Source organism: Thunnus thynnus, chromosome 8 (assembly GCF_963924715.1).
Source record: "Thunnus thynnus chromosome 8, fThuThy2.1, whole genome shotgun sequence".
Classification (NCBI taxonomy): Eukaryota; Metazoa; Chordata; class Actinopteri; order Scombriformes; family Scombridae; genus Thunnus; species Thunnus thynnus.
Genome location: NC_089524.1, coordinates 30,661,234 through 30,677,977, shown reverse-complemented (window position 1 = coordinate 30,677,977; position 16,744 = coordinate 30,661,234). Strand labels below are relative to the sequence as shown.

The following is a 16,744-nucleotide window of genomic DNA, read 5'->3' as shown; positions in this document are numbered from 1 at the left end:
TTATAGTTTTGTTTTAAAAGTCTAATATGCATTGATGCATTCAAGTTAACTCAATCTCGGAGACCTCTTCAAATAAGTTATTAGCAAGCATGCAGGGCTCGAGCACACCGTTGTCGATGCAATGTTAAATTTATTTTGGGAGGAAATTGCAACAAGACTTGAAAAAAAGAACAAAGTTTGTAAAAACCAAACAAGTCCAACTCCGGACAGCTATTGAGCCCGTTAGCATATTAGCATGTTAGCGAGTGTGTGTGTGTGTGTGTGTGTGTAACCCAGTCAGCTACCACCACAGATAGACTCTAATTCTGAGGGAAACACTGTATACATATATGATCATTACATTATAGTTAAATCAACAATACCAAAAATAGCACAGAAGGTGGAGGCAACAATCAGCTTAGGCATAATAGTATAGTATTATAGTGTCCGGTTATTATAGCTGTGCTGTATACCTGCATGAATATGATTGGACTTGACTCAGTCAGCCGATAGCTACACAGCTGTGAATGAGACAATGACTGTGAAGCATTAGTTGAACAGATGATGGCAATAAGCTAATGCAAGCATCAGTTCAGTGATCTGCCAACAACAGCTTACACTTTGCTTCATTAACATGTGATTCACATAGAGATTCTATTGTTTATCAAATATTTCAAATTAAATTATAAATCATATTATGGATTATTTTAAAATGAACCATAAAATAAAATATTACTGTTTAAAAAAAAATAATAATACTGACATGCTAATATTATCACGTTAGACAATCAAATTATTAGCAAATATTGATGTACTGGAAAAGCACTCAAGTTTGATTGTATTTTTTTCATATCATTTGTTGAAAAACACTTAGAGCTGAAACAAAATTATATTTTCATTCATTTCTATTAATTGTTGCTGTGATTTCTCTGTTGGTCAGACAAAACAAGATATTTGTATAGCTGCAGCCCTAAAAACAATCACAAAATTTTGCACAATGGGTCACTTGAAACAATGAACTTCCCAAAGCTCTGTTGATTAGCAGATGGGAACCTAATCAGCCCTTATAGCAGCAAATCATCCCCAAACACGCTTCACCCTGATTCACACTTAGTTTAAAGAATACTGTCCACATCCACAAAGCTGCAAGGGTCCGAATTCTCTCATCAACTCATATCCATTGTGAATGTGCATGCCTTACAAGCGTGCCGACTGCATATGTACAGACATCCAATGTATAAAGTAAAGAACTATGTGTGTATCCACCCTGCTGTCCGCTATCAGTAGGGTGAATAGAGGTATATCAGACAGAAGAACGATCACAACACTACTCTACACAGTATAGATTTACTAGATTTACTATACTATCAGAGCCATCTGCAGTAGCACTCCTGCTGTGCCAACACAGTGGTCTCATTGAAATCAATGAGGAGCCTGTATTTTTGGCTGGACTGCAACAGCAGGGCCAGCCCTACAAATACCGTTGTCCGTGCGTGCGTGCGTGCATGAGTGAGTAATTAAGTGTGTGAGGAAGTCACACCATTGGTTTGCCGGCCAAGCGTTGGAGTTTCCCCATTGGCTGTTGCTCTTTCAAAATGAATCGGCACAAACAGCATCTTTAACTCTGTTACAAAAAGAAATATCCAGGCTTGGGCTAGTATCAGCACTTGCAACATAAAATTATTTTGCCCAAATGTCAACAATATAGTGAAACTTGCAGGTTTTAAAAAGTGGGTCATTCATAATTTGCCTAAAAGCATTGATAAGCACAAAAGAAGTTCCTCAATGGTCTTATAACAGGTCATTACAAAGGCATCACTATTAACTGGGTAGTAATTGAGTTCTCCTGTAGTGATATCCACTTAACAATAGTTCTGAAAATCTGAACTTACCTCTCTAAAATATCAGATATGGCACTATATGACATCTAAACTGTGAATTGGGGCTTTCCCAGAGGTTGGGACAGAAGCTGCAGGGTACAAATAATCACCCTTGGTCTCTGCAGCAGAGGGTAAGAGGGCCTGTAGGCCTGTAAACTTCAAAGGCTTGTGGGTAAAGGGGGGGAGGGCCACCGAGCACAGACGCATTCTTTACAATGTTGAACTTGACCCCTGGGGTTGCCAAACACACCATGTGACTGCTTGTCAACTGTGTGTATGTGTGTGTGTGTAATTGAGCAGGAGTGTGGGTGCGTGCAGTATGTGTGTCCACAGTCCTTTAAACCTGTTTGAGCACTTAAATCATCACAAATTATATGACGTTTCTGCATTTCTTTCAAATGTGTTACATTACATAAATACATTGGAAAACAACTGAAATACAGAGCAATCGTGCATGCATTTTTTAGTAGGGATGTAGTCTCCTGGTCGATTGGTTGGTCAATATGCTCTTGTCTGACCAGATTCAGCCCCGGACTCACCCCAGGCACCGCCTCCTGGGCTTCCAAATCCTGGAAGGTTAGTGAGGAGTTAGCACTGTGTTTGTTCATGGGGGTAGATAGCTCTGGTTCACACTCCAACATGGTAGGTGGTGGTAATGCAAATAATTATACCACTGACTACTGCACAAAACGGAATATGTCAAGCTGCCAAATACCACTGTCACAGATGATGAAGAGCTCAAGAGGGCAAAATGGCAGTCGTATAAACGCTAACTGCCTGAGAAAATAATTTTTACCGCTTCCAAGAGCCTGGCAGGAGAGTATGTGAATATGTAACTATACTATGACGTAAGTTATATTCAAAAAGTAATGTTATTTTTTACAAAAACAGCTGTTACGGGGGGGGGGGACGCGTTCCACACACGCGCAGTAGATTACCGTCTACTGACTGGTGCGGAAGGTCCGCACGGACACAATAAATTGCAGGTATGCTGACGTCCGCACAGAGTCTACGTATGTTCTGTTGATAGCTCTACACTGTTGCTGCATGAGCCACAGTTAGCTTCACAGATGACAGGACGACCTGCGTCAGAATACCGGAACTCTCAATTAAGAGCTTTTAAGGTGTTAGCTTCAAACTGTTTATGTTCATGTTAAAATGTTGAGAGATTCCAGTTGAGTTTCACTATATGACAGCTGCAGGCCATTTACACTGACAACTATCCATAATGCGACCAGCTAAATTGTTTCTCTAGTAAAGCCTCACCACTCTTTTTTAACAAATATAAACAGAATGTTTTTTGCTGGAGGAGACCATTTTGGCCAAGTTTCAAGAATTTAATTTTGTAGTTTGGCCAACTTGTGGAATTTACATTCATTAGCTACAGATTAAATCTGCCAGCAGAAAGCGGCAGTTAAAGCCTTCAGCTCCTAAAACTGGTTAGGATGATAATTAGGATTGTTAATATTGTAGGTTATTATTACTACCACAGCTTTTCATGTTGGAAAATTACCCTCATAATCCTTCAGCTCTAGTATATAAACAAGCTAGTCCTGATTCTTAGTAATTTATGTAATGACCTCCCCAGACAACACGGTATCAGCGCACTAAATGATTCTTATCAGGACTGTATCAGAGAGGTTTTTACTCGATAGTATTTTCTCCACATCTCCCCCCACAAACACTGTTATTTCCATATACAGCATATACAGAGTTATTTTAGCAATTTTGAACCTGTATTGCTGTCATTTTTATCTAAATCATATCCCATATGAAATCGTGTAGCCTTAATATTATTCCTACTGAATTTCTTAACCAGGTTACTGACACAGTTGGGCCCAGTAATTTATTGATGTAGCAAAAGGTATTTTTCCATCTATTTTTAAACATGCTGTGGTCCAACGTCTTTTAAGGAAACCTAACCTTGATCCCTCTGTTTTAACAATTTAAGGCCAATTTCTAAACTTCCATTTTTATCATAAGTTTTAGAAAAAGTGGTTTCAACCCAACTTTTAGCTTTTATGTGTCATAATAACATCTCTGAGGAGTTTAGTCAGGTTGTAGAACTTAACATAGTACAGAAACTGCCCTCCTCAAGGTAACCAATGACGACCTTTTATCAATCAACGGGGGAGAGCACAATTTGAATTCTTTTACACATAAGTGCAGCTTTTGACACAGTAGATCATACCATTTTCATTGATCATCTTAAAACCTGTGTTGGCATCAGGGACACTGCACTTAGTTGGTTTTATTCTCTCCTTTTAGAAAGAACCTACTCGGTCACCATAGGTGATTACTCATCTTCTACAACACACATTACCTGTGGAGTACCTCAAGGTTCAATTTTAGGTCCAATTTTATTTTCTATCTACGTGCTTCCACTTGGCCAAATCATCCACCGTCATAATGTCTCTTTTAATTACAATGCAGACGACACACAGATATATCCTCATCTGAGACCTGGTGACCCAAAAAGCCTAGCTGCTGTTGTAGATTGTCTCAGTGATGTCAACTGTTGGATGGCACAAAATTTTCTTCAATTCAATAACTCAAAAGCAGTTCAGTCCCCCAAACCTTATCAGTCTCATCGAGAGTGGCCTTGGTCCTTTCTCTGCTAATGTGAAACCTGCTGCCAGAAATTTGGAAGTACTATGTGATGTGATTCAGATTTCAGCTTTGAACCACAGATCAAAAAAAAAAAGTCCATTCCTGCTTCCTTCAAATAAGAACCATCTCCAGAACCAACGCTCACACACTAGGGGTGTAACACAGCAGTACAAAGAATACGCTCTGTGACCCAAGCAATTACTGTCAAAATAGTTTAATGATGCACTTACTCTGATGTGCGGAACAATAATTTTGGCAATGCACCACTTAGTTGTAGCATGGATGTATGCTAGCCGGCTTAGCCAAGGTAGCCTGGTTACCCTGGTTACCCTGTAGTGTCACTGACAAACGAGAGACCCATATCACTGACCAAGTGCAACATTATTATTAAAATATGCACTGTCCATAGTGAAATGACACCGCATCTCCCCATCCCCTTCCCCTTTTTGCAGTGGTTGGCTTTTCACTGCGCCTTTGAGTGAAACTGTTTAGATTAACTATTCGATTTCTGACATGGTCATACAGCACATCGTAAGAACCAGTTCTAAGAGAGAAAAATGTAGTTAAAATGAATGAAAGTAAAAGTAGTGGTCTGGTCCTTCTGACTGATATATTATTATATATATCATTAATATTATTATTTTTATTATTATTAGTGTTTATACTGAAATATCAGTGTGTAAACAGCATGTTACTGTTGTAGCTGTTGGTGCTAGTTTAAACTACCTTATATGCAGTTAGACCATAAATTATCATAACAGCAGTTAGCAGGTGTCCTGACTCCTTACAAGAGACAGAAAGAATGTTTTCCTTTTCCACTGCAGTAACTAAACTATTTCAGTAATAGTTTCCACTACAACAACTAAACAGTTTCAGTAATAGTTTCCACAGCAACAACTAAACTGTTTCAGTAATAGCGCTGACCAATTAATTTATCAATTGTTGGATGTTTACATTTTTCAAAAGAAAGGACCTTCTACCTTTCTTTTTTCATACCAAACCATGACCCTAAAACGGAGGTACATAGCAAAACGTGAATTTTGTGTACCGTAACACCCCTTTCTCACACACTAACATGTAAAAAGTCATTCACACACTTATTTTCTCTAGACTTGACTACTGTAACTCCCTCCTTCCTGGCATAAACCAAAAGTCACTCTCTCGCCTCCAACTAGTTCAGAATGAAGCAACTAGGGTTCTTACTGGTTTTAACAAACAACATCCCATCACCCCAATCCTGGCTTCTCTCCATTGGCTCCCTTTTTGATTTAGAATTGGTTTTAAGATTTTACTGATCACTTTTAAACTATGACTAGGTCTGGCCCCAAGCTACATAACAGAAATGTTGACCCCATATGAGCCAGTTTGCAGCCTTAGATCCTCAGGTGGGGCCCTGCTGGCCGTTCCAAAGTCGAGGCTTAAATCTAAAGTTGACCGTGCTTTTGCCATCAGGGCCCCACAGCTTTGGAATGACCTGCCTGAGGAGATAAGGCTGGCAGAATCAGTGACTTCTTAAAACCCATTTTTATAGACTTGCTTTTATGTGATGTTGTCTATTTATTGCTTTTATTCTTTTTTATTTGTATTTATTTATAATTACATTTTCAATGTTTTCTTAATGTCTTTTATCTCTTTTACTGTCTTCATTTGTCATCTGTCATCTACACTGTGTTTTTACGTCTTTTGTCTTCTTATTTTAACTTTATCTTAATATTGTCTTGTTTTTGTTTGGCCTTACTACAGCTTTCTTGTTGTGTACTGCCTTATGAATATCCTGCTTATGCTTTGTCTAAAGCACTTTGTAAAGTCTGTTTTTAAAAGGTACTATATAAATTAAGTTATTGTTACTAATCATTATTATTATTATCTGCATAATATCACATAAATTTAATGTAGTCAGTCATGGGTGTCAGCAACATTGTGCACAGAAACCACACAGGGATGAACTAGAATCAGCTGAACTATATTGTTTAAAGACAGATCTAATACTGTAGCGTGAAAACCACAAGACAAACAGTCTGAGAAATCCTGTTTGATAATTGAATCACAGGCCGGGCTTGTCTGAACACAGCGTTAAGGACACAATGTGAGGTATGCATTTGGCACAGTTTGGCTCATCGTGAAGGTAAGGCTGAATTATGGCAAAAATGACCCCTCATCTCTGCACATGTACAGGATCCAGGCCTGTTCCATATTTGTGTTTCTCTCCAGCTCATGTCAGGCCATTAACTAAGGAAGACATTTTCACTCACTGCACTTCTTTGTCCATTTTGTCTTTCCCTTCTCAATTCACAACACTGACAAGCACTGGTTACATAACTGTACTACTCCACATCTCTTCCTCTGTGATTTAATAAGGCCAACTAATCAATGTGTTCTGTGTAGATAACATGACTCAGCTGCCTGCTCTGTAACTACCCATATTCTTGTGTCCTGCGCTCAAAATTTGCTCTAGGAAAGCAAGATCCGAGACAAATTAGCCAGTCCAGTATATAGTAACAGTGTTCACATTATATTTCAAAGACCTTTCTGGTCACAGAATAGATGCGCTATACGAGATTTGAATGTACCCGTCTGTCTTTCTTCTTAGTCTAAATGACTGAGTGAAAAGAAATGAGTGACTATTTCCAGACAGAGAAACCATATATTACTCTCACTGCCCCACTTAAGGCTCTGGTGTCAGGTACTATATAGTCATTGCAAGAATCTTTGCTTGCAGTTCAGTCTGATAAAATGAGCCATTGTGTGGATGGCCGACCAGCTTGTGAGGTAAGAAAAGGTGTCCAGGACCATCATCAGATTTCCATGCATCTTTGTTTTCCTACTTTTTTGTCATTTTTCTGCCAGAAAATTGAATAATGTACAAGAAGGTAATTACAGCCACGCAAAGCTTTCCAAGTTCTCTATAGTTTATTATTGAAAAGAACGGCTGCATCTAAGATGTAAAGTAATGCAAAGTGGTTTTGCTGCACTTTTTTCATTCATTTTCCTGAGCATACTCATTTATTTTCTCCTTAAATTAGCCTAATTTGTGCTAGACCCCTGACCCTACCCTTACCCCTAACCCTCTGTCACACCAACTAATGAAAAACACTGTGGCATCATAAAAGGATACAAAAGTAGCTGGAAAATGCACTGCTGGTTCACAACACAAAACCAGCACACCAGCAGCACAGAATGTGTACAAGAAGAAAAGCAGACAAATCAAAGATTCAGAGGAATACAAACTAAATTCTAAAAATCTGAAAAATGTTGTCATCTATTTGGTATTGTGCAGTATAAAGCTATAAAATACCACAGGGAAGATTTAGCTTAGATTTTTCTATGTTTTGTTTCTCCTCTCATTGTTGTTCTCTTATACACTGACTAGGGCTGAACAATATCATTTCAGCATTGTCATCGGGGGTGTATGCAGATGCCATAGTCAAAATGCAATCAATGAAATGTAATAAAGCTAATTCATCCCACTGTGGAACCTGCTTTCATGACTATGACAAACAGTCTTATTCATCTGATAAATAACACAATTCATTCAGATTTTATATCTGCTCCTGGTTTCACACACGCTGCGCCTGCTGACCAATCACAATCACAACTGAGAGAGAAGCCAACAAGCATCTTCTGTGGATTTTTTCATCTACCTTTGAATAACTAAAAACTATAAAAGAAACCAATAAAGAGAAGGCTTCAAAAATTACATCTGCTGGTCAGACATGGTCCATTTGGGGACGGACGAAATGTTGAATCAACACCTTTTGTACTGTCAACAAAAACTAAATGTGACAGGCTTAATAAAAAGGAAGGAATTATTGCTGGGCTATTGTATTGGACTGCAGTATGATGTAGCCAGGTGTACCTAATTTGGTGTATATCTGGTAAACACATGCCTCATGACAAACAGACTGCAAACAAAATGCATGAATGAGCCAATCAAACTGTAGGAGTGATGTGATTTTTTTTTTTTTTTTTAATTTGATATTTTTTCTATTCCAGCTTCTGCATGTTGGGATAGAGATGTGTTTTGATCTCTGAGGGTACTACTTGTTGTCAGTTTGCTTAGGTGTGATTAAACACCAAGACCATAGCTTACATTATAGCTAGTCAGTGTAATTATGATGAATGTTAATAAGTAAAATTGAGTTACCTCCTAAAAAGGCTCAGCAGTGGAGCAGAGGGGAGTCCAACACATGCTGCGTAAGATGAACCAATTAACTGCTCAGACCTCAAACAACCCACATTACATGCGCAGGTGTGACCCTGATCTTAATGTGGGTCGGCTATGATGGACACAGAACAACATACACTGGATGTGAATTGAGAGTTAAGTGTAAAAGAATAGCTCTGACGGCCCAGTGGAGAGCTGAGGTTTTGTTTTATTTAGGTGTTCTCTTCCTGTACGGTTACCAACAGTTCATCAAAAGTACTGGTGTAGTAAACAGGTTGGGTACCGCTAACATTTGAACCAATATCAGTACATGGAGATCAGTACCAGTACCAAACAGTACCTTTTTTCAGTACTTTACTCTCTGTGTAATAACAAAGTAATACTATGTTTGCGTAGGATTAGCATGCTAGGCTAACAGTCCGTCACCGTCTGTCTGTGTGACTTTACATCTGCGCCGTGACATCTTTCAGAGCACACAAACACCATAAACACACCTGTCACTTGCCCAGCATGGTGCTGTTAAACCAGAGACACCGCAGCTACACCTTGTTTTTGTACAGTTTATGGTCTACACACAGCACAGCACAGTTATGCTAGCTACTGTGCAGGCTGGTAAAATGGATATGTGACGTCTCTTTGGTGGGTTGGTGCTCCCGTCAGTGTCGGAGCCTCTGTGTGAGACGCTTCCGTCTGTAAATGTGTATTTCAAAACTTATTTCAGGGCTGTTCTCACTCTCAGTCCTACTAGTGCAGCTCACTCTCAAGCTGCCTTCAGATGGTAAGAAATTTACTGTTCGCTCACCGCAGGGTAGGGCACAGAGCATAGTAAAGGTCTTGAATCAAAGGCTACGCAAAAGATCTAAATCTGTCTGACCCCGCCTACAGACACAAAACACCCAGATATTGTTCAATGATAGATCTTAACAGACATCACACATTTAAACATACTAGTAAATAGTAAAATATGTCAGTTGGGAAAGGTAAAAAGAAAATTAGTAGACTGCACTAATATAAGACAGAGTATGGAAGTGAGGGCAGAGGGGGATGATTCATCTCTTCCCGCCTCATCCTCTTTCAGTCCATCCAGCATAACACCAGGCTCACAAAACTCAGATCAAACTGTCAAACTCGGCGGTGCTGATCAAATAGTCATGATTCTGTTACTGTTTTGCCTATTTCCCGCCTCAACTGTTTTCAGAAACATATTTTAGTGTACTTTAGCTGCAATATGAGAAAGTTTGTGACTGGCCGCCATTTTTCCCTGCTTGGAAATGGACAAGCTTCTGGCTACGTCACATACAGCTGCTATTCATTGGTTGCACTGACCAACCAGGTCAGCAGCAACCAAGGTCTAAGTTGAAATAATATGAACTTTGAGTTCAGTGCTCGGTGGCAATTTCAAGCGGTGTGCGATGCCAAAGGTAGTGGCTTAGTTGGCGCCTAGTTGGGCGGCACCACTCTCCCAATAGCAAAACAATGGCACAGCCAGCGCAGAGCGGTTTTACCAATGATCATGTATGGGCACCTTAAGTCCCACTGAGAGTGAGCTGTGCTTGGGGCTGTGCTCACTCTCAGTTCCACAAGGTACCGAAATTTGGCACCAATTGATCTAATGTGATTTGGTACTCGGTAGTACCAACGTAATTTGTCAGTACCCTTGAAAGTACCAAGTTCGATACCCAACCCTAGTAAACAGTAACTAATCAGTACTTAAAATATAATAATCCTGTGACATAATAACAGCCAATATCAGACCAATTAACTAATACAATAGGAAAAGGAGCAAGGACACATAAGCTAAAATAATAGGATCAAAAATCAAGGAGAAGCAATCCTCTCCAGTAGTTTTGTTTGCAAAAACATGACATCTGAATACAAAGTCAAAGTCACATCCTACCTCTGTGCTAGCTTAATTTCAACTAGAATTTGTTCCAGACTGTATGTATTTGCATTGGCTGAAATTTGATACTAGGGTTTCTGTTCATACTCCAAGCTAAATGTGTTCCGCTGTTGTACATAAGAATGTCTGAACATCCATCTCATCAACATATAGCAATGTTCGTTTTATTAGCATTCAACAACTACAAATTACATGCATCTGTGGCCATGAAAAATACTTGTCTCAAACTGCTTGCCATGTGTCCTTGCTTGAGACATCAAGCCAACCTCAATGCAATAGTGCAATCAAAGAGCAAAGGATGTGTTGCCTCACATCTTCTGTTAACAGTTGCACTTGAAAACACCACAAAGACTGACAGCCAGCTGCCATGCACATATGCTGTGCACCTGTGTGAGAGGAAATAATCGGTAGTCAGTGTTCTTAATTCAAAAAATATATATCACTTAGAGACATTGTAAAAATCCACACATTTGAATTTATCTATATATTTGAATAAATTGTCGTCATATGGTGCAAATTTATGAGATATATTCAACAAGCTGAACCGGCCAAACAGCAGATGATAACTAATGCCTGTCAATAATCCAGTATCTTCCAGGCTCTATCGTGTCTAAAAATTCAATTTAATTCAACTTTTTTCTTTTGTTAAGCGGCAATGGTTTATTAGTGATAATGCACTCCAAAGCATTCCAATAATGGATTCAGCACTTCCACCTCAATCGTTATGTTCTTCTCTCAGGAAACCTTATTACACATTATATATAAACATTATACATATATATACATTATTTATACATTATATATACTGTACATATATATATATACACACTCACCAGCCACTTCATTAGGTACACCTGTGCAATCTAATGCAATCCAATACAACAGCTCTGCCATAAATTCTTATTATTGCATTGCATTAGATTGCACAGGTGTTCCTGATAAAGTGGCTGGTGAGTGTATGTACACATTGTGTATGAACCAATGTGAAATATAATATGCAAAATATAACGTGGACAACAGGAAATATTCAATTAAAAGTAGAGGGAAATTGTGTATTCAAATGTGTTCCATGATTTAAATTTAAATGAGCGCCTAAAAATACCTTAACCCAATTAGTCTGTGAATCCCAACTCTGGCTAAACAGTCTGCATTACCAGACTTTTCCTTCCAAGCACAAGACACTGAAGGCTTATCTGGGGCTGGTACATTGTGTCATTGAGTTGAGCTTCACAAGGTTGGCAAGTGGCCCTCCTGGGTGTGTGTGCGCACGCGTGTGTGCGCGTTGTGTGTGTTGGTGTTCACCCCTCCCCCACACCGCCCATGGCTTTGGAGCAACCAGCTGCACGGCACTCTAGTAAGCTTTGAATAAGATTGACATAAAGGTAATGAAATAAAATAAAATAGAAAATACAATGCAAAAGGGACATTTGCTGAAGCTACTATATGTTGCAGACAATCAAGGTTAAACTGCAACATCACATCAAACTGGTAATGACCACAATGGGCCTGAGAAGCACAACACTTCAGACTGGTGTGTAAAACCATGGGACAAAATGCTGTCAGTGCTCAAACTACAGTGTCAGTTTTGATCTGTGACTGTTGTTGTTACTACTTTCAATACTTAAATATAACTTATTTTAACACTTAAGTATATTTCATAACAGGTACAAAGTGAGCATAGAGTAATTAAAGTACATAAGAATTAAAAGCATGTAGCCTTGATCAAAAAGTATCTATATTAACAAAAATAAAACAAAAACATAACAGATGAGTAAAAGATAAATGGCTAAGCAAAGTAAATTTCAATACAACTTCTAAAAGCATGAAATATATGTTATATACCATATCTTTATGGTTGAGATTAAAAATCAGTAAAGTGTCTTTAATACAAAGCTAGCAGTAGTTGCAGGAAGGAAGGGCGCGCTCACCACCACAAACCACGCACGAGAACTGCCCTACGAACACATGCACAGTGCGCGCGCGCCTACTCACGCGCTGACGCTGCCCATCCCCCACCCCCGAGAGAAAATATAAAAATAAAGGTTCAAAACAGCGCAATAACCCGCCCAAACCTTGTATTCACAGACATATGTTATCACTCTATACGGGGGTATAATTTATAACGGCAATAATAACGTAAAAAGACGATAAACACTCACCAAAAGCTCCAAATCACACAAGGGGGGTGCCTTCTCCTCTGTGCTCCTAATATGGAATCTCCTCCTCCTCCACCACCGTTGTTTCAAGCTCTAATTAAACCTCGAAAAAAGCGTTATAACCGCCCTCAGACCCGGCCAACCGGTGCTAGGAATCCCCAATGACCGATGTGTTTTGGATACACGGGCATATATATTGATAAATCCCCTTAAAAATGAGCTGGATGGACAGTTGGGTCTAGATTGTAGGTTTGCTCGCTAGTAGAGAAAAGAGCCAAACGGTTCAGTAGCAGCCAACGGCTTCAGACTGAAACACAGAGCAGCTGACCTGCCAGGCGAAAATGAGGTAGGCCTGAGCTCCTCTCTGCAGGAAGCACACTCCAGTCACATAAACATCAAAATGGGTGTCGCAGTATGGAAAAGGCTGGTAGGAAAGCAAAGTAGGGCTGGGATTTGGCGGTAACTCTTCAAAAGCTTCTTAAAAATATGAAGTTAAAATATTTTTTTAACCAATGTGATTCTTTATATTTTTAGATACATACATAGCTATATTTTTGGATTGCAGACGTAGACATGCTAGCATATATTTTTATTTTATGTTACGTCAAATGTAATGTTGTTGTGCAGTTGCTTATTCTTAATCAGGACTGGGCAATATATCGAATTAATTTGATTAATTCAAAAAAAAAATTTTTGCATCATGTGTAAAATGTCTGTATTGTGGAAATCAAGTCATAAGTTGATTTTCATTCAGGAAGTATTGTTGATGATAGGTAGCGATATTAAGTGTCACTCCCAAACTGACGTGAATAGTTATACTATACACACACCTTCTGCAGTTTTTGAAGAAGAAAATCTATCATAATCACGCATCATCACCACGCTTAAGAACAAATTTTATTCTTTTGGTCATATCGCTCAGTTTCATTGCCTAAATATATGGCAATAGCAGCGAGTGGAAATACCTAAAAATAAAGTTCCAGTGGCAGGGAGGGGATTTTGAATGGGAGGGTTCAGGAAGTCCCATCAAACTGTCAAATGCTCCACCCCACCCCCACAGAAAACTGGAATGATTTCTCAGCCATGTTATATAAAGTGGACTACAATTAAGTCTGTAGAAAAATAAAGCATTTATATCTGTGTTAAGGGGTTACCTACAGCGGTTATGTAAAGAAAGATAAAGAAAGATAAAGAGAGATGTATAAGACACACGGAGGGTGTGAAATGAGGGGTTGTGTTGTTTATGTATTTTTTATGTTGTAGCCTTTGTGTCCAAGACAAATTTCCCTATAGAGACAAATAACGTAATCTTGAATCTTGGAACACGCACATATTCTGCAGACGTAAACAATGAAAAATAGACAACTACTCATGCGTGCATGTATGCATTAACTGAAAGCATATGCTCATCAACATGCACACACATGCATACACACCACAGATAAAGCCCAGCTGAGACAAACAGACACACACACAGACAGAAAGCCCCGGGGTTGTGTGTAGTGAGCTTTAGCGTGGCTGGAGCAGGAGAGTGGGGGATGGGTAATGACTTTTATACAGGGCGAGGGGGGGCATCAGTGTATTTCCTCAGCCTGTACTTTCAGATGCCTGAGGAGATTTGTAGAACAAGCGGGACCGTATACAATTTTGATGGTGGTGATCATTTCACATTCTTCTCAGATGAGAAGAATGTGAAATGATTTCTGACTGTAATGCCTGTACTTGTTTTGGTTTGGGGAGGAAATGCAGATATCCCAGCAGCGGTAAGTAATGTTACTGCTTTTGTGGCCCATCACTGCTGAATGAATGGAGAGTAAACAGCTCCAGTGTGGCAAATTGTGAAGTGAGGCACCTCAGGGCGAAGCAGACCACTGTCAGTGTAATGACTTTCTGAGAAACCACAACACACCATCTATATGCAGCACTCAGCCACAGTGTTATCTTCCTCTCTGTTCATTTTGCAGTAAACACACAACTTTCAAGACTTCTAGCGATGAATTTTAAAATCTTAAAATACTCGCTCTTTGGCTACTGTACATATTATTAGTACTCCTGTATTTGAACACACAATATAATAAACATTCATTTGATAGGGTTCCATGCAGCAATCCACAAGCATTCCACATTGCCATCAATTCAGTTGTACATGTAACAGAAGTGATCTAACTGTAAAGGTAGTTCCTTTTTAGACTGTAAAACATAGTGGACATAATCTGTCTGATGCAAAAAGTGAGCCTTTATTTTTTTCTGTTGAATGCCAGACCTAATAAAGGTTGGCAGAACTTACATGTTTAATCATTACAATGGTTTTGGCATGAATCTATTGCACTTAAAGTAACTAGTTCATGGTTGGAAAGTGATGTATTTTCATTTCAGTTTTATACAAACAAGATAAAGGCCTAACATGTTAACTGTCAAATGTAGGCGTGCTGATGGTTGGATTTTTATACTTTGGACAAAGCCAGGCTAGTTGTTTCCCCATGCTTCCTGTTTTTATGCTAAGCTAAGCTAATCGCCTGCTACCTCTAGCTTCATATTTACTGTACATATGAAAGTGCCATCTGTCTTTTCACCAAACTTTTGGCAAGAAAACATATTTCCCAAAATGCCGAACTTCTTTTAACACTGAAGGTGTCTCTTTCTTTGTTCTTTCACTTTTTGCAAAAGAGAAATGCCTATGTAGTTATCAAGCTAGTTATCAGGTTTCTTGGAGGTTGACATTGTTATCTGTTACACTGTAAGTACACCAACACAGTAGCCGCATCATCATCTTGAAACCTCATTACGTATATGAAACTTGAATGAAGAGATGAGAAGTTTGAATTCAGCACTGTTAACGTGGGGAAATTATTTTAAACAATCAATATTTTTTGGTTGTTTGAAAGACTAAGAAATGACATAAACTTAAAAAATAATACCACTGGCATTCGGTTGTGTGCAGTAGTGGAAGATGTAGGCTACTAAGATTCTATACTGCCATGCTAGCAGCTCTGAGACTGTAGGGGAGAACGGGGTAAGATGAGCCTGCGGGTAAGTTGACTCACACTCTGTATCTAAGCAACTTTGCACATGTATTGTCATGTGACCAGAAATTCAGGAAGTCCCCATCATGTCTATCTCACTGTGATAGAGAGAAGCACATGAGAGAAGTGTTGTTGTTTGTCACCAACAAAGAAAAGTACATTTTCTACATGTCAGGTATAATGACTGTTATGTCAAAGCAGATTTATCCATGTCCAAAAATAAGTATTATATGTATTTCATGTTGGTGATTTGCTAACATGTAAAACCATGTGAATCACTTAGCTAAAGATTAGTCTGAATTGCTAAGCTAGGCAGTTTTTCCAAAATGGTGGGCAAAGTAAGCCAAAGGCTATGGTGGTAAATTGAGCCAACTTAAACATTGTAGAAAAGCTATCATGACAAGAACCTACAAGAGAAAAAACAACTGGGGTTCAACACCCCTTGAAGAGATGGCGAGAGCAGCCATTGACGTCAAGAATGGAAAATATCAGATCAGTGGCAAAAGACAGAATATTGACAGGTCTTAAGAAAGAATGAGGCAAAGGAAGTAAAAACAGTAGGGTACTGTTAAAAGAGGAAGCGAAGAGGGTCCTCACAAAGGAGGTAGAGAAGGAGCTTATAGACCATATCAAGAAGCTGGCTGACCTGTTCCATGGCCTTACTCCAAAGAGATGATGTGAACTGGCATTGGAATTGACAGAAAGAAACAACATTCTTGTCCCCAACAACTGGCAAGAGAAGGGTTTAGCAGGTAGGGTGGACAGGAAATTACATGACTTGATCGGTCAGCAAAGGCTAACTTATCTTGTGTAGTTTAAGACAGCACCTTGATAGAATGAATTATAGCCTACTTTGTTAGGTCGAGATTGGTTCAAGAATTTAATGGCACACCTCTGTCTCTCCTGCCATTTGCCTGAAGTAACATGTTCAGGAAGGGCTTCAGCCTTCAAGGTGATGCCAGCCTTGCATACAAGGAAAATGATGAGGCATCTTTCCCACTGAGTGATGTGCTGAAAAAGCTACCTTGACC

General features: G+C 39.1%; 1 protein-coding gene across 1 annotated transcript in view; it reads right to left on the bottom strand.

Moving 5' to 3' along the window:
- The window catches only part of tbl1xr1a (TBL1X/Y related 1a), a 51,308-nt gene extending 38,248 nt beyond the window's left edge, over positions 1-13,060 (bottom strand). The window contains exon 1 of the mRNA XM_067597943.1: positions 12,694-13,060. The gene's annotated coding sequence lies outside the window, so the exon portion shown is untranslated. The remainder of the gene's footprint in view (positions 1-12,693) is intronic.
- Positions 13,061-16,744: the final 3,684 nt, after the last annotated feature.